General features: G+C 44.0%; 1 long non-coding RNA gene across 1 annotated transcript in view; it reads right to left on the bottom strand.

Moving 5' to 3' along the window:
* The window catches only part of LOC133244920 (uncharacterized), a 72,932-nt gene that overhangs the window by 22,047 nt on the left and 23,535 nt on the right, over window positions 1–27,350 (bottom strand). The window contains exon 3 of the long non-coding RNA XR_009735552.1: window positions 18,663–18,797. This is a non-coding gene — a long non-coding RNA (uncharacterized LOC133244920). The remainder of the gene's footprint in view (window positions 1–18,662; window positions 18,798–27,350) is intronic.

Genomic DNA, 27,350 nt, shown 5'->3' with positions numbered 1-27,350 from the left:
ATATCAATTGTGAAATTTTTTGTTCTAGTTCTGTGAAAAAATGTCATTGGTAATTTGATAGGGATTGCATTGAATCTGTAGGCTGTGTTCAGTAATATAGTCATTTTCATAATATTGATTCTTCCTACCCAGGAACATGGAATATCTCTCTATCTGTTTATATCATCTTTGATTTCATGCATCAGTGTTTTATAATTTTCTGTGTACAGTTCTTTTGTCTCCTTGCTGCTGCTGCTAAGTCACTTCAGTCGTGTCCAACTCTGTGTGACCCCATAGACGTCAGCCCACCAGGCTCCCCCGTCTCTGGGATTCTCCAGGCAAGAACACTGGAGTGGGTTGCCAGTTCCTTCTCCAATGCATGAAAGTGAAAGAGTGAAAGTGAAGTCACTCAGTCGTGTCTGACTCTTTGCGACCCCATGGACTGCAGCCCACCAGGCTCCTCCTTCCATGGGATTTTCCAGGCAAGAGTACTGGAGTGGGGTGCCATTCCCTTCTCTGTTTTGTCTCCTTAGGTAAGCTTATTCCTAGACACTTAATTCTTTTTGTTGCAATGGTGAATGGATTTATTCCTTAATTTCTTTTTTTGATTTTTCATTGTTAGTATATAGAAATGCAAGTGATTTCTGTGTATTGATTTTGTATCCTGAAACTTTGCTAAATTCACTGATTAGCTCTAGTAACTTTCTTATACTATCTTTAGGGTTTTCTATGCACAGTATCATGTCATCTGCAAACAGTGAGAGCTTTACTTCTTTTATGATCTGGATTCCTTTTATTTCTTTTTCTTCTCTGATTACTGTAGCTAGGACTTCCAGAACTATGTTGAATAATAGTGGTGAAAGTGGACATCCTTGTCTTGTTCCTGATCTTAGGGGGAATGCTTTCAGTTTTTCACCATTGAGAATAATGTTTACTGTAGGTTTATCATATATAGCCTTTACTGTGTGGAGGTAGGTTCCTTCTATGCCCATTTTTTAAGAGTTTTAATCATAAATGGGTGCTGAATTTTGTCAAAGGCTTTTCCTGCATCTATTGAGATTATCATATGGTTTTTTATCTTTTAATTTGTTACTATGGTGTATGACATTGATTGATTTGTATATATTGAAGAATCCTTGCATCCCTGGAATAAATCCAGTTTGATCATGGTGTATGAGCTTTTTGATGCGCTGCTGAATTCTATTTGCTAAAATTTTGTTGAGGATTTTTGCATCAGTGGTATTGGACTGTAGTTTTCTTTTTGGGGTTGTCTGTCTGGTTTTAGTATCAGGGTGATGGTGGCCTTGTAGAATGAGGTTGGAAGTGTTCCTTCCTCTGCAACTTTTTGAAAGAGTTTTAGAAGGATAGGCATTAGCTCTTCTCTAAATGTTTGATAGAATTCTGTGACGAGCCATCTGGTCCTGGGCTTTTGTTTTTCAGGAGCTTTTTGATCACAGCTTCAATTTCAGTGCTTGTAATTGGGTTGTTCATAATTTCTATTTCTTCCTGGTTCAGTCTTGGAAGATTGAACTTTTCTAAGAATCTATCCATTTCTTCCAGGTTATCCATTTTATTGCCATATGGTTGTCTATAATAGTCTCTTATAATCCTTTGTATTTCTGCATTGTCTGTTGTAACCCCTCCTTTTTCATTTTTCATTTTGCTAATTTGATTCTTCTCTCTTTTTTTCTTGATGAGTCTGGCTAAAGGTTTGTCAGTTTTGTTTACCCTCTCAAAGAACCAACTTTTAGCTTTATTAATCTTTACTATTGTTTCTTTCTTTTCTTTTTCACTTATTTTTGCTCTGATCTTTATGATTTCTTTCCTTCTACTAATTTTGTATTTTTTTCAATTCTGCTTTTTCCAGTTGTTTTAGGTGTAAATTTAGGTTGTCTATTCGATGTTTTTCTTGCTTCTTGAGGCAGGATTGTGTTGCTATAAACTTCCCTCTCAGAACTGCTTTTGCTGCATCCCATAGGTTTTGAGTTGTTGTGTTTTCATTGTCATTTGTTTCTAGAATTTTTTTATTTCCTTTTTTATTTCTTCAATAACCTGTTGGTTATTTAGAAACGTGTTGTTTAATCTCCACGTGTTTGTGTTTCTTACAGTCTTTTCCTTGTAATTGATATCTGGTCTCATAGCGTTGTGGTCAGAGAAGATGCTTGATATGATTTCAATTTTCTTAAATTTACTGAGGTTTGATTTGTGACCCAATATTGTGATCTATCCTGGAAAATGTTCCATGTGCACTTGAGAAGAAGGTGTATTCTTCTGCATTTGGATGGAATGTCCTGAAGATATCAATGAGATTCATCTCATCTAATGTATCATTTAAGACTTGTGCTTCCTTATTAATTTTCTGTTTTGATGATCTGTCCATTGGTGTGAGTGGGGTGTTAAAGTCTCCTATTATTATTGTGTTACTGTCAATATTGTGTTATTTCTCCTTTTAGTGTCTGTTATGCAAAAGTAGGAAGTCAAGAAACACCTGGAGTAACAGGCAAATTTGGCCTTGGAATACAGAATGAAGCAGGACAAAGACTAATAGACTTTTGCCAAGAAAATGCACTGGTCATAACAAACACCCTCTTCCAACAACACAGAGAAGACTCTATACATGGACATCACCAGATGGCCAACACTGAAATCAGATTGATTATATTCTTTGCAGCCAAAGATGGAGAAGCTCTATACAGTCAGCAAAAACAAGACCAGGAGCTGACTATGGCTCAGACCATGAACTCCTTATTGCCAAATTCAGACTTAAATTGAGGAAAGTAGGGAAAACTACTAGACCATTCAGGTATGACCTAAATCAAATCCCTTATGATTATACAGTGGAAGTGAGAAGTAGATTTAAGGGCCTAGGTCTGATAGATAGAGTGCCTGATGAGCTATGGAATGAGGTTCGTGACATTGTACAGGAGACAGGGATCAAGACCATCCCCATGGAAAAGAAATGCAAAAAAGCAAAATGGCTGTCTGAGGAGGACTTACAAATAGCTGTGAAAAGAAGGGAAGTGAAAAGCAAAGGAGAAAAGGAAAGATATAAACACCTGAATGCAGAGTTCTAAAGAATAGCAAGAAGAGATAAGAAAGCCTTCTTCAGTGATCAATGCAAAGAAATAGTGGAAGACAACAGAATGGGAAAGAACTAGGGGTCTCTTCAAGAAAATCAGAGATACCAAAGGAACATTTCATGCAAAGATGAGCTCGATAAAAGACAGAAATGGTATGGACCTAACAGAAGCAGAAGATATTAAGAAGAGATGGCAACAATACACAGAAGAACTGTACAAAAAAGATCTTCACGACCCAGATAATCACGATGGTGTGATCACTGACCTAGAGCCAGACATCCTGGAATGTGAAGTCAAGTGGGCCTTAGAAAGTATCACTATGAACAAACCTAGTGGAGGTGATGGAATTCCAGTTGAGCTATTCTAAATCCTGAAAGATGATGCTGTGAAAGTGCTGCACTCATATGCCAGCAAATTTGGAAAACTCAGCAGTGGCAACAGGACTGGAAAAGGTCAGTTTTCATTCCAATCCCAAAGAAAGGCAATACCAAAGAATGCTCCCACTACTGCACAATTGCACTCATCTCACACGCTAGTAAAGTAATCCTCAGAATTCTCCAAGCCAGGCTTCAGCAATATGTGAACCGTGAACTTCCTGATGTTCAAGCTGGTTTTAGAAAAGGCAGAGGAACCAGAGATCAAATTGCCAACATCCGCTGGATCATGGAAAAAGCAAGAGAGTTCCAGAAAAACATCTATTTCTGCTTTATTGACTATGCCAAAGCCTTTGACTATGTGGATCACAAGAAACTGTGGAAAATTCTGAAAGAGATGGGAATACCAGACCACTTGATCTGCCTCTTGAGAAATCTTATGCAGGTCAGGAAGCAACAGTTAGAACTGGACATGGAACAACAGACTGGTTCCAAATAGGAAAAGGAGTTCGTCAAGGCTGTATATTGTCACCCTGCTTATTTAGCTTCTATGCAGAGTACATCATGAGAAACGCTGGACTAGAAGAAGCACAAGCTGGAATCAAGATTGCCGGGAGAAATATCAATCACCTCAGATATGCAGATGACACCACCCTTATGGCAGAAAGTGAAGAGGAACTCAAAAGCCTCTTGATGAAAGTGAAAGTGGAGAGTGAAAAAGTTGGCCTAGAGCTCAACATTCAGAAAATGAAGATCATGGCATCTGGTCCCATCACTTCATGGGAACTAGATGGGGAAACAGTGGAAACAGTGTCAGACTTTATTTTTCTGGGCTCCAAAATCACTGTGGATGGTGACTGCAGCCATGAAATTAAAAGACGCTTACTCCTTGGAAGGAAAGTGATGACCAACCTAGATAGCATATTCAAAAGCAGAGACATTACTTTGCCAACAAAGGTCCGTCTAGTCAAGGCTATGGTTTTTCCTGTGGTCATGTATGGATGTGAGAGTTGGACTGTGAAGAAGGCTGAGTGCCAGAGAATTGATGCTTTTGAACTGTGGTGTTGGAGAAGACTCTTGAGAGTCCCTTGGACTGCAAGGAGATCCAACCAGTCCATTCTGAAGGAGATGAGCCCTGGGATTTCTTTGGAAGGAATGATGCTAAAGCTGAAACTCCAGTCCTTTGGCCACCTCATGCGAAAAGTTGACTCATTGGAAAAGACTCTGATGCTGGGAGGGATTTGGGGCAAGAGGAGAAGGGGACGACAGAGGATGAGATGGCTGGATGGCATCACTGACTCGATGGACGTGAGTCTCAGTGAACTCCAGGAGTTGGTGATGGACAGGGAGGCCTGGCGTGCTGCACTTCATGGGGTCACAAAGAGTTGGACACGACTGAGCGACTGATCTGACCTGATCTGATCTGAATGTCTGTTAGTGTTTGTCTTATGTATCAAGGTGCTCCTGTGTTGGGTGAATAGATATTTAGAATTGTTATGTCTTCCTCTTGGATTGATCCCTTGATCATTATATAGTGTCCTTCCTTATCTCTTGTCATCTTTATTTTAAGGTCTATTTTGTCTGCTATTAGGATTGCTACTCCAGCTTTCTTTTGCTTCCCATTTGCATGAAATAAATTTTTCTATCCTCTCACTTTCAATCTATATGTGTCTTTAGGTCTGAAGTGGGTTTCTTGTAGACAGCATATATATGGGTCTTATTTTTGTATCTATTCAGCCAGTCTGTGTCTTTTGATTGGAGCATTTAATCCATTTACATTTAAATTAATTGTTAATACATATGTTCCTATTGCCATTTTCTTAATTGTTTGGGGTTGATTATGTAGATCTTTTTTTTTGTCTTGCATTTCTTGACTATATAAGTCCCTTTAAATTTGTTGTAAAGCTGGCTTGGTGGTAATGAATTCTCTTAACTTGTGTTGTCTGAAAAGCTTTTGATTTGTCCATCAGTTTTGAATGAGATCCTTGCTGGATACAGTAATCTTGACTGTAGATTTTTTCTTTTCAGTACTTTGAATATATCCTGCTATTCCCTTTCAGCCTGCAGAGTTTCTGCTGAAAGATCAGCTGTTAACCATATTGGCTTTCCCTTGTATGTTACTTGTTGCTTCTCCCTTGCTGCTTTTAATATTCTTTCTTTGTGTTTAGTCTTTGTTAGTTTGATTAGTATGTGTCTTGGCATGTTTCTCCTTGGGTTTATCCTATATAGGACTCTTTGTGCCTCTTGGACTTGACTATTTCATTTTCCATGGTGGGGAAAATTTAAGTTATAATCTCTTCAAAATTTTTCTCATACCCTTTCTTTTTCTCTTCTTCTTCTGGGACCCCTATAATTCAAATGTTGATGTGTTTGATATTGCCCCAGATGTCTCTGAAATTATCCTCAGTTCTTTTCATTCTTTTTACTTTATTCTGCTCTTCAGAAGTTATTTCCACCAACTATCTTCCAGCTGCCTGATTCATTCTTCTATTGCAGATATTCTGCTATTTATTCCTTCTAGAGTATTTTTAATTTCAGTAAATGTGTTGTTTGTCTATGTATGTTTATGCTTTAATTCTTCTAGGTCTTTGTTAATTGATTCTTGCATTTTCTCCTTTTTGTTTTCAAGGTTTTTTATCATCTCTACTATCATTATTCTGAATTCTTTTTCAGGTAGTGTGCCTATTTCCTCTTCATTTATTTGGACATCTGTGTTTCTAGTTTGTTCCTTCATTTGTCTAGCATTTCTCTGCCTTTTCACTATTTTTTTTTTAATTTATTGTGTTTGAGGTCTCCTTTCCCCAGGCTTCAAGGTTGAATTCTTTCTTCCTTTTGGTTTCTGCCCTCCTAAGGTTGGTCCAGTGGTTTGTGTAAGCTCTCTATATATATGCTGAGTTTGTTTGTTTTTTGCTTGTTTGTTTGTTTTTCCTCTGATGGGCAAGTCTGAAGTGAAGTGAAGTCACTCAGTCATGTCCAACTCTTTGTGACCCCATGGACTGTAGCCTACCAGACTCCTCCCTCCATGGGATTCTCCAGGCAAGAGTGCTGGATTGGATTGCCATTTCCTTCCCCAGGGGATCTTCCCGACCCAGGGATCGAACCCACATCCCCCGCATTGCAGGCAGACGCTTTAACCTCTGAGCCACTAGGGAAGCCATGGTAATCCTGTCTGCTGATGACCGTCTGTTTTGTTTGTCGTTCAGATGAGGCACGCTGCACAGGCTGCTACTGGCGGTTGGGTGATGCCCAGTCTTGTATTCAAGTGCTTTCTTTTGTGTGAGTTCTCACTATCTGATACTCCTTAGGGTTAGTTCTCTGGTAGTCTAGGGTTTTGGAGTCAGTGCTCCCACTCCAAAGGCTCAGGGCTTTATCTCTGGTCAGGAATGAAGATTCCACAGTTGATTTGCTATGACATTAAGTGAGATCAAAACAAATACCCCAAAACGAGAAACCAAAGATGAACCCCAGGCAAAGGGCAGTTAAAAAAATAGGCAAATAATACTTAAAATAATGGAATATACACATATACATATATACCTATAAGCAAAGTCAAAACAGTCCAACAAAAATAAAGTACAGTAGATTGACCTGGTGAACAAAGGAAATAAAAAATCATATTTACCAGTTAAGAACAATGCTAACTAAAGCACAAAGTGGAAAACACAACTGAAGCAAGGTGCCAAGTGGGGGATAAAGCAATGAAAACAAAACCAACAAATATGTTGAGAGGAAAGGAAAGAGAGAAAGAATAGATATGCAAAGTTAAATAGAGGTAGATGAAGATTTATCTACATTAAAGATTATCTGCAAGGAGAAAAGTGCAGTAGGAAAGGCAAACAAAGGAATAAATGTAGAAAAATATAATAGGTTTAAAAAGTTAGAAATTAAAATTACAAAAAGGAGAAAAGAACAAAAAGTGGAAAAAGGAAGAAGAAAGAAAAACAGGAGAAAAAAAAAAAAGAAAACTCCACAGAACTGCAGAAACCTAATGTAGAGGCAGAGGTTTATGCCAACAATAAAAAGTGTGACTGAATACACACACACACACACACACACACACACACACACACACACATATACACCCATAAGCAAAATCAAAACAGCCCAACAAAAATAAAGTACAATAGATTGACCCAGAGAACAGAGGAAACCAAAACTTATATCTACCCATTAAGAACAAAACTAAATAAACCACAAACTGAAAAACAAAGCTAAAGCAAGGTGCAAATTGGGGAATAAAGCAATGAAAATAAAACTAACAAATATGTTGTGAGGAAAGGAAAGAAAGAATAGATATGCAAAGTTAAATAGAGGTAGATAAAGAAGATTTATATACATTAAAGATTAAATGCAAGGGGGAAAGGACAGTAGGAAAAGCAAACAAAGGAATAAATGTAGAAAAAATAATAACAGGTTTAAAAAAATTAAAAACTAAAATTTAAAAAAAGAGAGAGAAAAGAAAATTTCACAGAACTACAAAAGCCCAATGTAGTGGCAGAGGTTTATAACAATAAAAAATGTGACTGAGAAAAACTAGATACTCAAAAGCTTAACTAGATTTCAAAGTGGCAATAAACTCGACTTTCTTTTGCCTGTGGCGTCTCTGCCCCAGTGAGAGCTGAGTGTGAAGATGGAGCAGATGCTTGGCTTGCGGGAACCCTGGCGGCGCCCACTGTGCAGGGATAAGGACTGACTCTGCTGCAGGACTGCCCTATCAGTCTTTTTTTGAGCCTTTTGTAGCTGCCGATCAGAAGGTCTCTTCAGGCAGTCTTTCTCCATAGTTCCGCCCTTTCAGGCACTTAGAGGGCTCCCTTGCCTAGGGTCCTTCTCTGTTGTTTGGTGCATCAGGCACTTAAAGGGGCACCCTGGGTGGGGTTCTTCTCTGTAGATCGGGGCATCAGGCACATAGAGGGGCCCCCCTGGCTGGGGTCCTACTCTGTAGTTCAGAACATCAGGCTTTTGATGGGCTAGCCTTTCTACTGTTCAGCTGCCAGTGTTGGCGTGTGGGGAGAGAGAGGCTATGGTAATGGCTCCACCCTCTACGTGTGACTCAGCAGTATCATCTTGCTTCCATGGCTGCCTGGCTTTCTTTCACAGTCACTTCCCACCGCAATATCCTCCTCACATCCCCTCAATCTGTCCACAGTCAACAGCAGCCCTCGCCCTGGGATTGCTCCACTATCCCCAAACTCCAGCTCCCAGCCACTGTGTCTTCCAGGGGACCTGTGCTCCCGTCTAGGGTGTGTATGGCTGTGGCAAGGACTGTCTTATTCTCATTCCATTTCAGTCAGTTCACTCACTCAGTCATGTCCAGGTCTTTGCAACCCCATGGACTGCCACAAGCCAGGCCTCCCTGTCCATCACCAAATCCCGGAGCTTGCTCAAACTCATATCCATTGAGTTGGTGATGCCGTCCAACCATCTCATCCTCTGTCGTCCCCTTCTCCTCCTGCTCTCAATCTTTCCCAGCATCAGGGCCTTTTCAAATGAGTCAGTTCTTTGTATCAGGTGGCCAAAGTATTGGAGTTTCAGCTTCAACATTAGTCCTTCCAATGAATATTCAGGACTGATTTCCTTTCGGATGGACTCGTTGGATCTCCTTGCAGTCCAAGGGACTCTCAAGAGTCTTCTCCAACACCACAGTTCAAAAGCATCAATTCCTTGGCACTCTGCTTTCTTTATGGTCCAACTCTCACATCCATACATGGCTACTGGAAAAACCATAGTTTAGACTCGATGGACCTTTGTTGACAAAGTAATGTCTCTGCTTTTTAATATGCTGTCTAGGTTGGTCATAACTTTCCTTCCAAGGAGTAAGCATCTTTTAATTTCATGGCTGCAGTCACCATCTGCAGTGATTTTGGAGACCCCAAAAATAAAGTCGTCACTATTTTCACTGTTTCCTCTGTTTCCCCATCTATTTGCCATGAAGTGATGGGACCAGATGCCATGATCTTAATTTTCTGAACATTGAGCTTTAAGCCTACTTTTTCACTCTCCACTTTCACTTTCATCAAGAGGCTCTTTAGTTCATCTTCACTTTCTGCCATAAGGGTGGTGTCATCTGCATATCTGAGGTTATTGACATTTCTCCCGGTAATCTTGATTCCAGCTTGTGTTTCTTCCAGTCCAGCGTTTCTCATGATGTACTCTGCATAGAAGTTAAATAAACAGGGTGACAATATACAGCCTTGACGAACTCCTTTTCCTATTTGGAACCAGTCTGTTGTTCCATGTCCAGTTCTAACTGTTGCTTCCTGATCTGCATACAGATTTCTCAAGAGGCAGATCAAGCGGTCTGGTATTCCCATCTCTTTCAGAAATTTCCACAGTTTGTTGTGATCCACACAGTCAAAGGCTTTGGCATAGTCAAATAAAGCAGAAGTAGATGTTTTTCTGGAATTCTCTTGCTTTTCCTATGATCCAACAGATGTTGGCAATTTGATCTCTGGTTCCTGTGCTAAATACAGCTTGAACACCTGGAAGTTGTCGTTTCACAGACTGTTGAAACCTCTCTTGGAGAATTTTGAGCTTTACTTTGCTATCATGTGAGATGAGTGCAATGGTGCAGTAATTTAAACATTCTTTGTCATTGCCCTTCTTTGTGATTGGAATGAAAACTAACCTTTCCCAGTCCTGTAGCCACTGTTGAGTTTTCCTTATTTGCTGGCATATTGAGTGCAGCACTTTCACAGCATCATCTTTTAGGATTTAAAATAGTTCAACTGGAATTCTAGCACCTCCACTAGCTTTGTTCGTAGTGATGCTTCCTGAAGCCCACTTGACTTTGCACTCCAGGTTGTCTGGTTCTAGATGACTGATCGCACCATCATGGTTATCTGGGTAATTAAGATCTTTTTTGTATAGTTCTTCTGTGTGTTGTTGCCACCTCTTCTTAATATCTTCTGCTTCTGTTAGGTCCATACCTTTTATGTCCTTTGTACCCATTTTTGCATGAAATGTTCCCTTGGTATCTCTAATTTTCTTGAAGAGATCTCTAGTCTTCCAATGATGTCTGCTTTGCCTTAAATATATATCAGAATCCTAACACGTTCCACCCTTTTGTCTGCAAAATGGAGGCCAGAATGTCTAGAAGCTGTCACATGACGCTGGCATTTGGAGACTCCCCAGGAAGGACATCTTATGACTTTATTCTGGTTAATTACCATGAAACTTGTGAACCAGTGATGAGAAAGGCAGCACACTTTTATACAAGCCATGTCACCCACTGCTTTATCTTTTAGCAGACAATACAGGTTCCTTCTCTGTGATGCTGCCAACTCCAGGACTTCTGTGACGCTGGCTCCCTAGTGAGAGCCTTGAAGCTCTTGTGCTTCCTCAGGGGTTTTGACTGTGTCAGGCTTTGTGGAGAGGTTCCCATTTCTGGTTAGGACCCTAAGCGACCTTGAGCAGCCTCTGACGCAGATAATTCCACATGGCCCTAGGGGAAGCTGCCTTGTTCGTCTGGGCTGTGGTTTTTCCATTTTTTTAAAAAAGGGAAACCAGCTGTCCCCTGAGTCATATTATTGTGACCGGTAGTAACTCCGTGAGAAATGTCTGTAAAAGTTATAGGGTTCAAATCAATACTGGGTAAAATTAAGCAGTTTGCTGTGTCTCCTTCTAGAAAAGGATTTTGTAAAACAGCATCAGTTTTCTGGGGAGATCTGTCTATGGGTTTTTCAGATTGGGAGCTGAACTTGCAGATGGACCAGGGGGTGAGGACAGGCCAGCACATCCAGGACAGTCCTGGTTTATCTGCACGAGCCCCTCCTGCCCCTCTGGCTAAGAAGCTGTAACTCAACCCAAGAAGCTGTTAGAACAATAAGCTTGCACATAACATAGTTGGCTGCTTCCCAAGACGGCAGGCTGAGCACAGCAGTGGCTTGATTTTGACGCTTATGCCTAAACTCCTCTACTTTGGGGGGCTCAAATAAAACTGCAGAGAGGTGTCAGTTACTTAGAAATGGCAGACTCTTCTCCTTTGCTTCATTTTCCAGATGAGTGCTTCTGTCACTAGTCCTGTGTCAGATATGCTCAGTGAGGGCTCAGTTGCTCACTCAGGCATGTCTGACTCTTCGAAACGCCATGGACTGCAGTCCACCAGGCTGCTCTGTCCATGGGATTCTCCTGGCGAGAATACTGGAGTGGGGTGCCATTTTTCTCCCCCAGAAAATCTTCCCGATCCAGGGATCAAACCTGCATCTCTTGTGTCTCCTGTATTGTCAAGCAGATTCTTTACCACTAGTCTACCTGGGAAGCCCATGTCAGATAGAATTGTTGGCAAACAAAGACTGAATTATGTACAGTTTAAGATGTACAGAGGACTTGTAAAGGACTATTGGAAAAATGGATCAGAACTTAATCATTTCTCTAGAGAAAAATTGTTTTACTCTTACAAAGTACAGTGGGTCTTAGTGATGTCAGTCCTGGTCATTGGGCAAGGAGATACCTGCTCAGGGATGAAGTTTGGGATCTTGGCATGAGCAGGAGAGTGGTGGGCGGATGTGGACCAGTTCATCCACACTTGTAGAGGAATCATGACTTCTGCTCGTAAGTTGCCGTTTTGTTTGTTTGTTTTGTTTTGCTTTGATGTGAACTGTTTTTAAAGTCTATTGAATTTGTTACAATACTGCTACTGTTGGTTATGTCCTGGTTTTTTGGCCATGAGACATGTGGGATTGTATCTTCCTGACCAGGGATTGAACCTGCACCCCCTGCATTGTAAGGTGAAGTGTTAACTACTGGACCACCAGGGAAGTCCCCCATCTACAAGGTGATGGGTTGGAGTCGAGGCAGCATTCTGTGGCCCTGGAGCCCTGCAAGTCAACTCATTCATCTGTGCGTCCATCCCTGGATTTGATCTCAGCCCTGTGCTATTCTGCCTGTGAGCATCTGCTTGAGTTTGGTGTAGGGCACACTCAGGGCTGTCCATCTGCCTTCCCTCCCACTGCTTGGCTCACAAGTTATTTCTAAGAAAGTTTCCTCCCCAAAACCTCCAAAGTAGATTGAGGTCCCTGTGCCTTAGAGTTCTTACAATACCTCTTTGCTTCCTTCCATGTTACTCAGCACATCATACTGTAACTGCCTCTTCTACTAGATTGCAAATTCCTGGCAGATAGATATTTTTCTAAATTCATCCTAGAGTTCCCAAACCTGACATAGCAGCCACTTGTATTAGTCAGCTACTGCTGTGTAACAGATCACCCCAACCAACAAGCAAACAGCAGAGCCCAGATTAAAACCCGTCTCTGGAGTCTGATTTAGAATTCTCTTCCCTATACCCTGACTCCTCTAGGTTAATAAAAGACTCCCCAAAACTACTGGCTGTGGATGTGACATCATAGAGAGGAGTGAATCACATATCAGTGGGTGCATTTACGGATTCTGTTGGTCTTGACCTCCTTTACATCCAAACACCTGTTCTAACTATGTGGGTGTCAGGGAGATTGTGAAGGTGGATCGCTGTACCCTCAGGAGTTGCTATAACAGTTCTCTAAGTGGGGTCCCCAGAGCATCAGCATCACTCCATTACTTGAGCTCCACCCCACACCTACTGAATCAGAAACTCTGCAAATGGGGTCCAGCCCTGTGGCCTCACAAGCCCTCAGGTGATTGTGATGCATGTTCAAGTTTGAGAATCACTGATCCAGAAGTTTCCAGGTCACCACTAGCCCATGGTTGGCTGCCCTGGTGGTACATGGGGCCAGTGAAGTAAAGGAGACCTTAATACATCAAGATATCCTCCCATGTCTATGAGCACTGCAGTCAGAGTCAGGAGTGGAGAGGGTGGAGAATGGATTTATGCAATAAGCTTGTTGTGGTTGCTTGATCTTACATTTGACAGCAACAGGTTGGGAAGACTGGCTGAATTGTCCCACAGAACAAAGGGATGATTCCTTTTATGTGTCACAGCATGCCCCCTCTTTCTCAGTCCTCTCTAGTCCTTGCCTTCCTAGGCTTAAATTCTCATTCTGGTTCCTTTAAGCAGTTATCCTCAGTTTCATTTTTTCTGGCTCTGAGTGTGTAGAACCCCCAAACAAAACATGTCTGGTCCCGTGGTGGTTCATGCTTGTGGCTCTGTCAATCCGCCTGTGTAGCCTTGGGAGTGGGAGGGGCGCCCCGTGATTCTGAAGATGGGAGGTGGGAATGTAAAGGTGAGTCACACAGCCCAGGCAGCCCAGGTGAATGAAATGCTGCAGCTTCAGGCTGCACTGTTTCCTCTCTGCTTAAAGACGCAGCCTCCTCTTCCAGGAAGGCCACCATCACAGGCTGGGGTGGACCTCCATCCCTGTGCTCACCTCCGTGGCAGCAATCTTCTGCTGCAACCTCCAGAGCTGCAAGCTGCTGACTCCTTATCTGCCCTGTGTTCTGGGTCCACGAGCCAGGCCTCTGTATTCCAGCAACTTCCCCTCTGACATCCCACACGATGATTAACCGCACATAGGTGTCCAGTAGATGTTTGCTGAGGGAGCAAACACTCCAAAGAAGCCTTCCAGACTCTGGGCAAAGTTTCTGCCCAAAAGTCATGTGCGTGTGTGTGCATTTGAACACTGCATGTGTTCATGTGTGTGTGTGTGTTTGAGAGTATGTGCTTACCTTTAAGGGCTTCCCAGGTGGCTCAGTGGTAAAGACTCCACCTGCCAATGCAGAAAACTGGGAGACACAGATTCGATCCCTGGGTCGGGGAGATCCCCTGAATGAGGAAATGGCAACCCACTCTAGTCTTATTGCTTGGAGAATCCCATGGACAGAGGAGCTTTGTGGACTCCAGTCCATAGGGTCGCAAATCGTCAGACATGACGGAGCGACTGAGCATGCTTAGCTTTATATGAATATGTGTGCCTGTGAGTAGGTATGTACATGAGAGTGTCTATGTGTTTGTGTGTGTATCTGACTTTGTGTGTGTGTGCGTGTGTGTGTGTGTGTGTGTGTAATAAGGTGTATATCTCTGTGTGCCCCTGTAGAGGCAGACGTGTCCTAGGGGTGGGTGCATGGCATGCAGGGTGTGGCCAGAAGAAAAAAAAAGAACCATAAAGAAATTCACCATTCAGAAGGCTCATGTCAGAAGTGGACATCAGAGCAAGGCACTCCGGGAGGAAAATGCTAGATTCCAAAGCAAAACATGTCTTTCATTTTCTTGCTGCGACATTTGCTGGAACCACAGCCCTGGCTCCAGTGCCACGTGGTCAGTGTGGTTCTTTTCCTCACGAGGAAGTGAGAGCAGGTGCAGGTTCAGCTCTGAGCTCCTTTCCTAAATAACTTCCCGTCTGGGCTCCCCATTTGAGGCCTCAGTCCCCAGACTTCCCCTTTCCCCAAAGTCCCTGCGTCTTTCTGATCTAAGAGTTTAACCTCTGAGACCAGAGTGTGCTGACCCATGCTAGGTCTCTGGCTTGTTTGCTCATGGCCTTCGGGATTTGCAGTCCTCGGTGTTCTGTCTGGGCAAGAGTGCATGTACGTGTGTGTGTGGAGAAGGGGGAGAAACTGACGGACACAGATGGGATTACCTTTCAGGAGACAGGCAGAAGGATGAAGAAATGACAACAAGACAACAATTCCATATCCTCAGGTTACTAAAAGTCCTCCTGCCACCATCTTTGCAAGCTTTTCATTTAGGTCAAGAGTTTGGGGGCCAGGTTGTCTTCTCCTCACTTATAGGGAGACGGCTGTATCTGTTCTCCTCTGCCACAAAAATACAGTGCAAATATCATGCCCAAACTGGGTGCTTTACTTATCATCCCACATATTTCTTTTATTAAATTAGTTTATTATTTTCAGCAATTTGGGTCTGACCCAATAAGACAAGTCCTCACAAGGGACTAAGGCCTTCCTGGAGACAGTGTGAAATGGGCTGGATTGGAAAGGGGCCAAATGCTGGCTTTGGAGATGGAGGGTCCACAAGACAAGGAAAGTGAGGGTCTCCATGGGTGGAGAATGACCCGTAGCTGATGATCCTCAAGAAACAGGGACTTCAGTCCCAAGAAATTGAACTCTGCCACCAATCAGAATGAGCTTGCAAGTAGATTTGCCCCTAGAGCCACCAGCAATGAAAGTAGGCTGCTGACCACTGTGATTTAAATCTTGTGAAACCTTGAGCACAGAAATGAGTTGAGCCCTGCCTGGATTTCTGAACCAGAAATCTAGAACCGTAAGCTATAAATAAATTTTGTCTCAAGTCACTAAGTTGGTGGTATTTATTACATAGCAGTAGGACACTCATAACCCATTCCAGTACTCTTGCCTGGAAAATCCCATGGATGGAGGAGCCTGGTAGGATGCAGTCCACGGGATCGTGAAGAATCGGACATGACTGAGCGACCTCGCTTTCACTTTTCATTTTCGTGCATTGGAGAAGGAAATGGCAATGCACTCCAGTGTTCTTGCCTGGAGAATCCCAGGGACGGCGGAGCCAGATGGGCTGCGGTCTATGGGGTCGCACAGAGTCGGACACGACTGAAGCGACTTAGCAGCAGCAGCAGCAGCATGACACTCATATAGCCTGGCTACTTTCTTTGAAGGAGAAAGGGAAAGTTTAGAAGGAAAGAACACACATTACTATCTCGCTGAAGCAGCCTGCCACAGCTGCACTGATACTTGCTCTCCTACAGGGGAGAGAAATTGCTTTAACTACTATATCTTTGGGCTTCCCAGGTGGCTCATTGGCAAAGAATCCGCCTGCCAATGCAGGACAATCCAGAGACTCAGGTTCAATCCCTAGGTCAGGAAGATCCCTTGGAGTAAGAAATGGCAACCTACTATAGTATTCTTGCCTGGAGAATCCTAGGGACAAAGGAGCCTGGTGTGCTACAGTCCACGAGGTCACAAAGAGGGAGACACAGCTGAGTACGCATGCACCATATCTTCACCAGCAATGACTTTTATAATTTTGTTTTGTTGACAAGTGAAAAATGGTGTCAGATGGGTATCCTTAAAGGCCTGGGAATAATCTGTTGGAGTGAACATTGTCGTGGACACCTACAATTACTCCTTAGGTAATAGTTCTGTGAATGGGGTAAAACAAAAGTATGTGTTTAATGATTTAGATCAGTAACTTCATAGCTTTCCAAAGAGCTCTCAGCCACCATGTAGAAGATCACGCACTCCTGCCAACACGAGTTTTAGTTGATTTTTTGTCTGTCTGTGTTTGTTTAAGTAAAATTTGTATTGAAATATGGCATTGTGTTAGTTTCCTAGGAATGCTATTATTTGCTCCAAGCAGATGTGTGTTCTCTCACAGTTCTGGAGGCCTGAAACAGACTTCGGCAGAGCCATGCTCCCTCCTAAAGCTTTAGGGCAGGGTTCCCCAACCTCCAGGATCCAATGCCTGGATGATCTGAGATGGAGCTGATTTAATATATTAGAAATAAAGTGCACAATAAATCTAATGCACTTGAATCATCCCCAACCCCTCACCCAACTCCTGCCCAGTCCATGAAAAAATTGTCTTCCACAAAGCCAGAACCTGATGTCAAAAAGCTTGGGGACCGCTGCTCTGGGGGAAGACCTTTTTGCTGTGGAGGAAGACATTTTCCTCTGCTAGGTTCTTCTGACTGGTTTAAGAATTAAATTGACATGAGACAGATTAACAAGAGAAAGCAAACAAAAGTTTAATAATATCTCCATGGGAGAGACCCTGGAAAACTGAGTAACTCACTAACATGGCTGAAGTCCTTCCCTTAAAGGCTATCTTCAGCTAAGGATAAGAGAGGAGGTTGGGGAAGTATATGGGGTTTCAAAGAGGAAGAAAGTGATTCTCGTAGAGATAGAAAAGCAAATGTCTGGTAAACATGTGTTTTCTGAGCCTGCAGGGACAATGGACACAGATGGACTCTGATCGCCAGGCCCTGCCAGTGTCCCCACCTCACCTGGCCCATATTCTTTGCCAGCATCATTGGTGATAGCTCTCTTCTGCAAAAAGACCCTTTGTCTAAATTCTTTAGGCAGCCAAGGGAAAGGTAAAAAGTAAGACTTCCTGAGTCATCCGGTTCTTAAAAATAATCAGCCTAAAATAATCCCCACATCAAAGAGACACATTTTGGGGTGGCCCACATTGCTTCCTGCCACAGCTCTGCCTCTTTCCAGCTCTACTGTTGTCATTCCCTGAATTCCCTGGCTTGTGGACACATCACTCCAACTTCTATATCATCACATTACCCTCTCTTCTGTGTGTCTGCATTTTCCCTGTTTTTATAGGGACACTTGTTATTGGATTTAGAGCCCACACTTAATTACTCAACATTCAAAAAACTAAGATCATGGCATCTGTTCCCATCACTTCATGCAAATAGATGGGGAAAAAACGGAAACGGTGACAGATTTTCTTTTCTTGGGCTCCAAAATCACTGCAGATGGTGACTACAGCCATGAAATTAAGAGACCCTTGCTCCTTGGAAGAAAAGCTATGACCAACCTAGACAGCATATTAAAAAGCAGAGACATTACTTTGCCAACAAAGGTCCATCTAGTCAAGGCTATGGTTTTTCCAGTAGTCATGTACGGATGTGAGAGTTGGACTATAAAGAAAGCTGAATATTGAAGAATTGAAGAATTGATGCTTTCAAGCTATAGTGCTGGAGAAGACTCTTGAGAGTCCCTTGGACAGCAAGGAGATCAAACCAGACAATCCTAAAAGAAATCAACCCTGAATATTCATTGGAAGAACTCATGCTAAAGCTAAAGCTCCATTCCTTTGGCCACCTGATACAAACAGCTGACTCACTGGAAAAGACTCTGAAGCTGGGAAAGATTGAGGGCAAGAGAAGAAGGGGATGACAGAGGGTAAGATGGTTGGATGGCATCACTGACTCAGTGGATATGAATTTGAGCAAACTCCAGGAGATAGTGAACAACAGGGAAGCCTGGTGTGCTGCAGTCCATGGGTCATAAAGAGTCTGACATGGCTTAGCAACTAAACAACTAATCCAGAAAGATCTCACCTCAAGATCTTTAACTTAAGTAAATCAACAAAGATACATTTTTCAAATAAAGGTCACATTCATAGCTACCTGGGGTTAGGACTCAGATAAATCTTTTGGAGGATCACCATTTACCCCAGTATAGGCATCCAAATATAAAAGTCCACCGACCATAAGTGGATAATTCAATGAACTTTTACACACTGAGCACCCCTATGTGACAACCGCCTAGAATGACACCAGAACTGCAGAGACCCCCCGACACCTCCTCTCCGCCAGCCCCTTCCCTCCTCCCCAGAGTCAGTCTCCATTCTGACCTCCATCACTCCACTGGCTCTGCTCGCATTTGAACTTCATGTAGGTGGAATGCTGTGTGCCCAGCACTGGAGAGAACACCAGCTCTACTGTCTCCGTTTCTTCTGGCAGTACACCTAGAATCTCAAGAGAGCCACCTAACAGGAGAAGAAATAAGCACAGGAGTTAATAAAATGACCAAACTTACAATAAGCCCACCAAAGTAAGTCGCTTTTTTATTTAGAGATATGTAACTGAGAGACTTCACTTTCACTTTTCACTTTCATGCATTGGAGAAGGAAATGGCAACCCACTCCAGTGTTCTTGCCTGGAGAATCCCAGGGACAGGGGAGCCTGGTGGGCTGCCGTCTATGGGGTCGCACAGAGTTGGACACGACTGAAGTGACTTAGCAGCAGCAGCAGTAGCAACCAGTTAAATGGAGGAGGAAATGGCAACCCACTCCAGTGTTCCTGCCTGGGAAATTCCATGGACAGATGAGCTTGGTGGGCTACAGTCCATGAAGTCGCAAGACTCAGACGTCACTTAGCATGCTTGGGGGAGGGGAACCAGTTTAAAATGTTTTAAATCCTGTTTCTAATAGCACCCACAAAAAGAAGAGCTAAAGATATCCTTCCTAATAAATATGAGGGGGCAAATAACTAAAAGTAAAAATTAAGCTGAAAAATAACTTAGTTTTTAAAACATAGTTAAAACTATGTCTAAAAACATAGTTAGTTTTGACATGTATATCTGACACATAGCAGCTATGGGTCAGAATGGAAAATGCTCTATTTGAAAGTGAATAGCCTTCCCAAATGAAGCTGACAGAGTAAGTAAGTAGAAACACTGAAGAAAACTGTCCCCACGAAGAGAAGTGAGGGCATACGGGCTTCCCCGGGTTTGTACGCTGTGCCGATCTACACCAAGTGCTTCTGAGCGCCGCAGGCACAAGAAGCAGCTGTGTGTCAATGACCAGAGATCAGACCAGGTCTGCATTTAACATATGTTAAATGAGGCATCACTCATGAACAGAAAATGAAAGATTTCTCAATCAAGGATGACCCAGTAATTGACAAGATATTTGAGGAAAATACCTGCTTCTAACTTTACCACACACCAGAATAAACTGTAGATTGATCAGAGCTCAGTTATAAAAAAAAAAAAAAAAATAGAAAAGAGAGAGGGGGAAAAACTCCTTGGCTTCTGTATGGAGAAAGGACTTCTAAGTTTAAAACCAATGGAAGGCAGTAAGAGGGAAATGGTATATTGGCATTCACATAAAAATTTTATGCCAAATATCACAAAAAACATGAAAGTCAAATTATAGGCTGAAAAAAAATTTTTTGATGAAGATGACTGAGAAAGAATTTAAATGTCAATAGATAGTTCCAAAGCATCAGTGAGAAAAACCGAAATGTTCTATTAATGAAATAGGCAAAGAAAAAGCTTTAAAAATTCAAGAAAGATGAAATGGAAGAACTTTATAAACAAATGACAATATAGTTAATCTTGCTAAGAATGAAGAAAAGTAAAGTTGAAGAAAAGGACCAATTTTTGCTTTCACTAGCGTTTGTGAAGGTGTGTTAGATAAGCTGTGCATTTTCACATCTAATGATGAGAGAATAAATTTTTGAATTTATTCAGTCTTTTTGAAAATCAGTTTAGCAGTTTGTGTCAAAAGCTGAAAACATTCTAATATACTTTAAGTGGAAAAAACACAAAGGTTTGAATTGTGTGTGTACGTATATATGTGTGTATATATATGTGTGTGTATATAAATTGGGCTTCCCCAGCGACTCAGCAGTAAAGAATCCATCTGCAATGCAGGAGACACAGGAGACTCGGGTTCAACCCATGGGTCAGGGAGATCCCCTGGAGGAGGGCATGGCAACCCACTTCAGTAACTCCAGTATTCTTGCCTGGAGAATCCCAAGACAGAGGAGCCTGGCAGAGTACAGTCCATACGGTCACACAGAGTCAGACCCAACCGAAGCCTCAAGTGTGGGCAGGACGATAAAGGATGAATGACGGATACTGTCGGGAAGAGAAAGGCTGGACCATTAAGAACATCTTGAACTTGTGCTGTATAGAGGGAGATAGGAGTGATGGGGCACTGGATGGATTTTGTACTTGAACGTCACATAATCAGGTGTGTCTGTGGGGAAGATCAGCAGTGCAGAGAATAAACAGGGGGCAGGGGAGATACTGTACAGAGGGTGATGGATTCAGAAGCTTTTAGAACCTTCCTTCTGGAAGACGATGGAATCCTAAACAAGAACAGTCATAGTTAAGTTGAAATGTTGCAGGGGGGCGGGGGGACTGTTTGGAATGACAGCTCCTCAAAGGACTTTTGTGATTACTCCTGGTTTCCTCCCCTTAGAAAAATAATTGGCTAATAGCAGACAATCAATAAATGTTTGTTGAATGTATAAGTGAATCAGTAAAAAGACACTAGATATTTAGAATATAATACTAGAGAGAACTGGTGAATTTCCAGATGTAAGAAATAACGCTAGAGAACTTTAGGAAAGGTTGAAATCAAACAATAATTCCTCCAAACAATCATGTCAAGAAGCAAATTCATCCAATGTTGCCTTATAGGCTTCCTGAGATATTATTGTATTATAGTAATTTTAGTTATAATTCTACAGACCATCAAAATTTTTTCAAGGGCCACTTAACTGTTTTCCTTCTAAAAGGGAATAGACCCATTCTGTGGACATAAGCCCTTTGCTAGGATTCACAGAAAAAACATTTTCTCCTTGCCTTATTGTCTTATAATTTAATTTTAGTTTTTTTTTAATACAGAAATTTTGCATTTTTATATTTTGAAAAGTACAAGATGTCACTCAGAGTTCCCCAGCACAGAACCATTGGTGTCAGTGCCAGTTTCCTAGCTGTGATATTCTGCTACAGTCATGCAAAATGTATCCATGGGAGAAAGTGGATGAAGAGTCTAGGGGGATCTCTCTGTTCTTTCTTACAACTGCAGGTGAATATTTTATTTTAAAATAATAAAAAAAGAACTCATCCTTGAAAGGCTCATCTTCCTCTCTGAGGATTTTTCCACAGCAATGCCAAAAGAAAATCTTGGATTTGCGTACAGCCTCTGGAAAATGTGAGTTATCTGTACTTTCTCTGTCGATGAGCCCAGAAGAGAAGAGTGTTGCTTGGCTGTTGTATTTGCAGCTTTTCTGTTTTCGGTGGCAATTCCAGAGTAAACACACCTCTTATTTACAGCCCCCAAACTGTGAGAGTGTCACCATGGTTATCCTTCCGCTGTTCTGAGCTTTATCACTTCCACTCCGGATGTGGTTTGTTCTGTAGAAGACTTGCCACCATTTCAAAGGAGCAAAAATGAATCATTTCTGAGTGCTCTATGCACTGGCATGGTACCGCGTTGCTTATCTCGAGATGGTTCAGTCCAGACCCCGTGAAGAGGGCTCTGGTTCAATCAACGTGGTCCCCTGATTGCAGTCAACGCCTGCAGAGGCACAGCCCTGGCTGTGTGTGTGTTTGTGGTGAGCTGAGGGGTGGGAGACAGCAGAGAGCTGGGGGACAGACAGAAGCCTCACCCAGGCTTGTCCTCTCTCTCACTCTCCTCTTCTTGACTCTCAGGATGTCTCTGGTCTCAAGGCTCTTGTAGCCCCAACCTTTTTCCATCCCCAGGCATTTGATGCAAGGGAGGCACTCTGCACATGCTGGCTGGCTGGCTCAAGTTTCTTGTTGCCCCATGACCTGTCTTTTGTCTCCATTAGTCACCCATCCATCTTTGGAACCACTGCACAGCCTCCCAGACTGTGCTCCCTAAGTGCCCGTTTGGCCCTTGTCCAACTCTGTGGTCAGCCAGAACCATCTCTAAAATATTACTCTCTTGCTTAGTGTCCCTGGGACTCCAGAGCAGCTCTGGGTAAATATGAAATATGGTGCACACAGACATCCCTGACCTGATTATGCTCACCCACCCAGCTCTGCAGGCCACCCTCCAGCTCTATGTACAAGGCATTGAAGGGTGGTCCCACTTAAAGGGCCCCACAAAGCAACTGTGGGCACCTAGGAGCCCAGGGGTTCCTAACTGGGAGCAGCTGGGTTTGGGGTCCCAGCCAGAGTCCCATGACTTTGAGAGTGTCTGCGCTCTGACTCCAGTTCCTCCTAAACTGTCTGGGGCTTATATCTGCTAGACGGCAGTGTGCCTGGCTTCACAGTTGACCTTAGATAGTCAGCATCTTTGTGGGGTTGGCAAGGCAGGTCCCATGTGTGACTGCAGGGCACCAAGAGGCCACCTGCCCCAAAGAGCTTCACCTCCTGACCTACGAGTCCAGAGAGTACCTTGACAAGAGCAAACAGCCACTCTGTGGTCCTAACACAGATTTCTAGCTGTAATACCCACTAATCCTCTTCATGGGTTTTCTGATTCAGTCTGGTTGGGCATTCTCGAACCTCCGCAGCCATCCACAAAGCCTCCCTCTTCCTGTGAGCGGGAACGGCGGTGCTGGAGCAGGACCGAGAGCAACAGGAGGCTGGAGACTGCATTTGGGGACTTCGCTGGTGGTCCAACAGTTAAGACTCCAAGCTTCCAATGCATGGCGGAGGGATGGGGGGTGGGCTCGATACCTGCTCAGGGAACTAAGATCCCATGTGCCTTGGGGTGCAGTCAAAAAGTGAAAAAAAAAAAAAAGATTGCATCAGGACAAGGACTGAACCAGGATGCTGGATCCCAAACCTGAGCAGATACATGTCTGGTAATATCATGGACACTGCCCAGAATCCATATATACTGGGGTACTGTGCTGTGCTGTGCTTAGCCGCTCAGTTGTGTCTCTTTGCAACCCCATGGACTGTAGCCCACCAGGTTCCTCTGTCCATAGGGATTCTCCAGGCAAGAATACTAGAGTGGGTTGCTGTGTCCTCCTCTAGGGGATCCTCCCAACCCAGGTCTCCTGTGTTGCAGACAGATTCTTTACCAACTGAGCCACCAGGGAAGCCCAAGAATACTGGAGGGGTAGCCTATCCCTTCTCCAGCTGATCTTCCTGACCCAGGAATTGAACCGGGGTCTCCTGCACTGCAGGCGGATTTTTTACCAGCTGAGCTACCAAGAAGAGCTAAGTAGTACAGTTTGGCGTGTCTAGCTAATTCAGCTTGGACATCAGCCAGTCCAGCTCCTCCCTTTACAACTGAGGAAACTGAGGTTCAGAGAGATTCTGAGGCCTGCCCCTCTCGCAGCTAGAACAGGCAGGAACCTTTGTGAACCAGCCAGGGCCAGCTGGACTGAATCACAGCTTGATCACTACACCAGGGCAGGCCTGTTCGTAACTGTTCAGGCCTAGGCTTGTTCCTTACAGACTGTAGTATAAGCAGCACCGCCGAGGCGTGTGCAGTGCCCAGACCACACAACTGTACAGAGAGGTTGAGAGCCAGAGTCAGGGTGAAGATCGGGAGCGACACGAGGCCTCCTCACTCGGCTGGGTCGGCAGCGAGAATGAAAGCAGGTGGAGTGCAGCCAGCTGACAGCAAGGCCCTTCCCGTCTTGAGGGGAGCTTTGATGGGTCCAAGATGCTAACCCCAGAGCCCATGCACACTGGGCCGGGGATCCAGGGTCCCAGCCCAGGGGGTCAAACCAAGTCAGGAGCAACGTCCAGCAGCCCTTTGCACTAACAGGCCCGGCGCCCAGAAGGAGCACACGGGCAGAGGTCGCGGTGCACACTCGCAGGCGGATGGCAACACCTCTGCCGGTGGTGCCAGCCTGGGGAAAGTCAGAGCCGCTGCGAGGCATTTAAATGTAGACAGTAAGCTCCAAAGGATTAGTGACCCTCAGATTCGCAGGCCTTTTTCAGGTTACAGACATGTGTGGATACCTGTTTTACTTAATCCCTGAGACGCGGGGCTCATGGTCCGCCCCCGCCCCCCCCACCCCCCCACCCCCCCCCTCCTCCCACCCCCCCCCTCCTCCCACCCCCCCCCCCCCCCATGCTCCAAGTGTATTTCGCAAGTTACAGGTAAGGACAGACGAAGAACTTGAACAGAAGAGTCTGGTTCCAGGTGCCCGGCCTGAGCCACAGCGCTCCCTTCTGGCCAGACTGGAAACTTCCGGTCTGGGGCTCGGTTCAGTTCAGTCGCTCAGTCGTGTCCAACTCTTTCCATGGACTGCAGCACGCCAGGCCTCCCTGTCCATCACCAACTCCCAGAGCTTACTCAAACTCACGTCCGTCGAGTCAGTGATGCCATCCAACCATCTCATCCTCTGTCGTCCCCTTCTCCTGCCTTCAATCTTTCCCAGCATCAGGGTCTTTTCCAATGAGCCAGCTGTTCGCATCAGGTGGTCAAAGTATTGGAGTTTCAGCTTCAGCATCAGTCCTTCCAATGAATATTCAGGACTGATTTCCTTTAGGGCGGGCTGGTTGGATCTCCTTGCAGTCCAAGAGACTCCCGAGAGTCTTCTCCAATACCACAGTTCAAAGCATCAATTCTTCGGTTCCCAGAGGATGAAAGGAGCAGGTCAGGGTGGGCACCTGACTCAGGCCACGTGGGAGAGAAGTGGGGTGAAAGTGAAAGAGACATTCTAACAGGCAGACCCTGACCACAGCGACAGAGCACTAGTGTCTGAACCTCTGGGCACCATTCTGTCCCCAAAGGTGCCAGAGATCTAGTCCTCCCACACAGCTGCTCCGTGGGCATCTCTGTGTGTTTCTTCCAAACCAGTTCTTTTTTGGAAAACTTGCCTCTTTTTGTGTTCACGTGTCTTTCTCCCTGGCCACCAACCCTGGCCAGCTGTTCTATCTTCTGTGTTTCTTCAGCCCTTTATTATCCTACATTCCATACCAGACTCATTTTAGACCGGCTCATGATTTTTTCTTTTTTATTAAAAGAGTATATTTATGGAGAATGCAGAGAATGTAGAAAAACACAGAGGCAAAAATAGACATCACCTGCAATCCAGCCCCCACGATATAAATCCCATTATAGTTTATATTGTGTGTGCTTAGTCACTCAGTTATGTCTGACTCTTTGCAACCCCATGGACTGTAGCCCGCCAGGCTCCTCTGTCTATTGGATTCTGCAGGCAAGAACATTGATGTGGGTTGCCATTCCCTTCTCCAGGGGATCTTCACAACCCAGGGATTAAACTGGGGTCTCTTGCATTGCAGGCAGATTCTTACCTTCTGAGCCACCAGGGAAGCCTGATAGCTTGCGTTATTTCCTTCTAAATCTTAAGTATATAATTAGATTGACACTTTACAAATAATCTTGTAATTTATTTTGTTGCTTAGCAGTAACTGCAGGTGTGTCGAAACGTTTTCCAATACTCTTTTTAATGGCTTTATCACATTCCATCCTGTGACTGGTCCATGATTTATATTGTACTGTGGTGCTGGAGAAGACTCTTGAGAGTCCCTTGGACTGCAAGGAGATCAAATCACTCAATCCTATGGGAAATCAACCCTGAATATTCTTTGGATAGACTGATACTGAAGCTGAAGCTCCAATACTTTGGCCGCCTGATGCGAACAACTGACTCACTGGGAAAAAAAAAATCAACCCTGATGCTGGAAAAGATTGAAGGCAGAAGGAGAAGAGGGCAGAGGATGTGATGGCTGGACAGTGTCACCAATAGAATGAATATGAATTTGGGCAAATTCCGGAAGATGGTAAGGGTCAGGGAAGCCTGGTGTGCTGCAGTCTATGGAGTCTTAACTTGGCGACTGAACAACAAATCTCCCTTGCTGGATATTCTGACTGCTTTGAAGTTTACTTTTGGGGACAATGCTATAGATAATAGCTTGTCAGTGAATTTCTGTCCGTGGGGTAGAATCCCCAAAGTGAAAGCACCAGTCAGAGGGTCCCAGCAGCTTGAAGGCTCCTGACAGTCCCGCCCAGCTGAACCCTCACTTTTGCAGGTGTGACCTCTCTCACTTCTCCTGCTCACCCTGGATCAAGCGGCCGCATGGCCGTGACCTTTCACTTCTGTTTCAACATGCATTTGTCTGATTATCAGTCAAGTTAGCATCTTCACCATGGGGATGGCTAAAATCTCTGAAGGGGACAATGAATGACAGTTCCTTCCCCTGCCTTTGGTCCAGTAATTTCAGAAGTCAGACCAAAGAGGGACGGAAGGCTGAAACATCACCTCTATTCCTAATAAAGATGAAGACGGAGGACGCAGCTTCAGGTGAGAGCCAAAATGCCTATGAACTGAAGTAAGAGTTCAGTATCATCCTTTCTCTGAATCTTTTCTTTGTATCCTTTCTCTGCCTCTGGAGTGGTGCAGGTTGGACAGTTGGCAAGGACAGTCCCTCCCTGATGTGGGTACTTCCTCATGAGTCCCAGCTTAGGGGAGCAGAGGAGGGTCACCCTTGCAGGCATCTGGCTCTCGGAAGGGAAATGGAAGTGATGAGTGAGCATCCCTATTTACTTTTCTGAAAGGCCCTCTTCTCTTAGGAGAGGCTCCCCAAGTGACTCAGTGGTATAGAATCCATCTGCCAATGCAGGAGCCCCAGGAGACTCAGGTTCAATCCCTGGGTTGGGCAGATCCCCTGGAGGAGGAAATGGCAACCCACTCCAGTATTTTTGCCTGGGGAATCCCACGGACAGAAGAGTCATAGAGTTGGACATGACTGAGTGGACTGAGCACATACACACACTCCTCTTAGGAGAAAGTAAAGAAGAAGCTGCAGGGAGATCAGTAAATTTGGGGAAAAGTCCCCCAATTGG

The sequence above is a fragment of the Bos javanicus genome, chromosome 3 (genome assembly GCF_032452875.1).
Source record: "Bos javanicus breed banteng chromosome 3, ARS-OSU_banteng_1.0, whole genome shotgun sequence".
NCBI lineage: Eukaryota > Metazoa > Chordata > Mammalia > Artiodactyla > Bovidae > Bos > Bos javanicus.
This window is presented reverse-complemented; position numbering and strand designations above follow the sequence as displayed.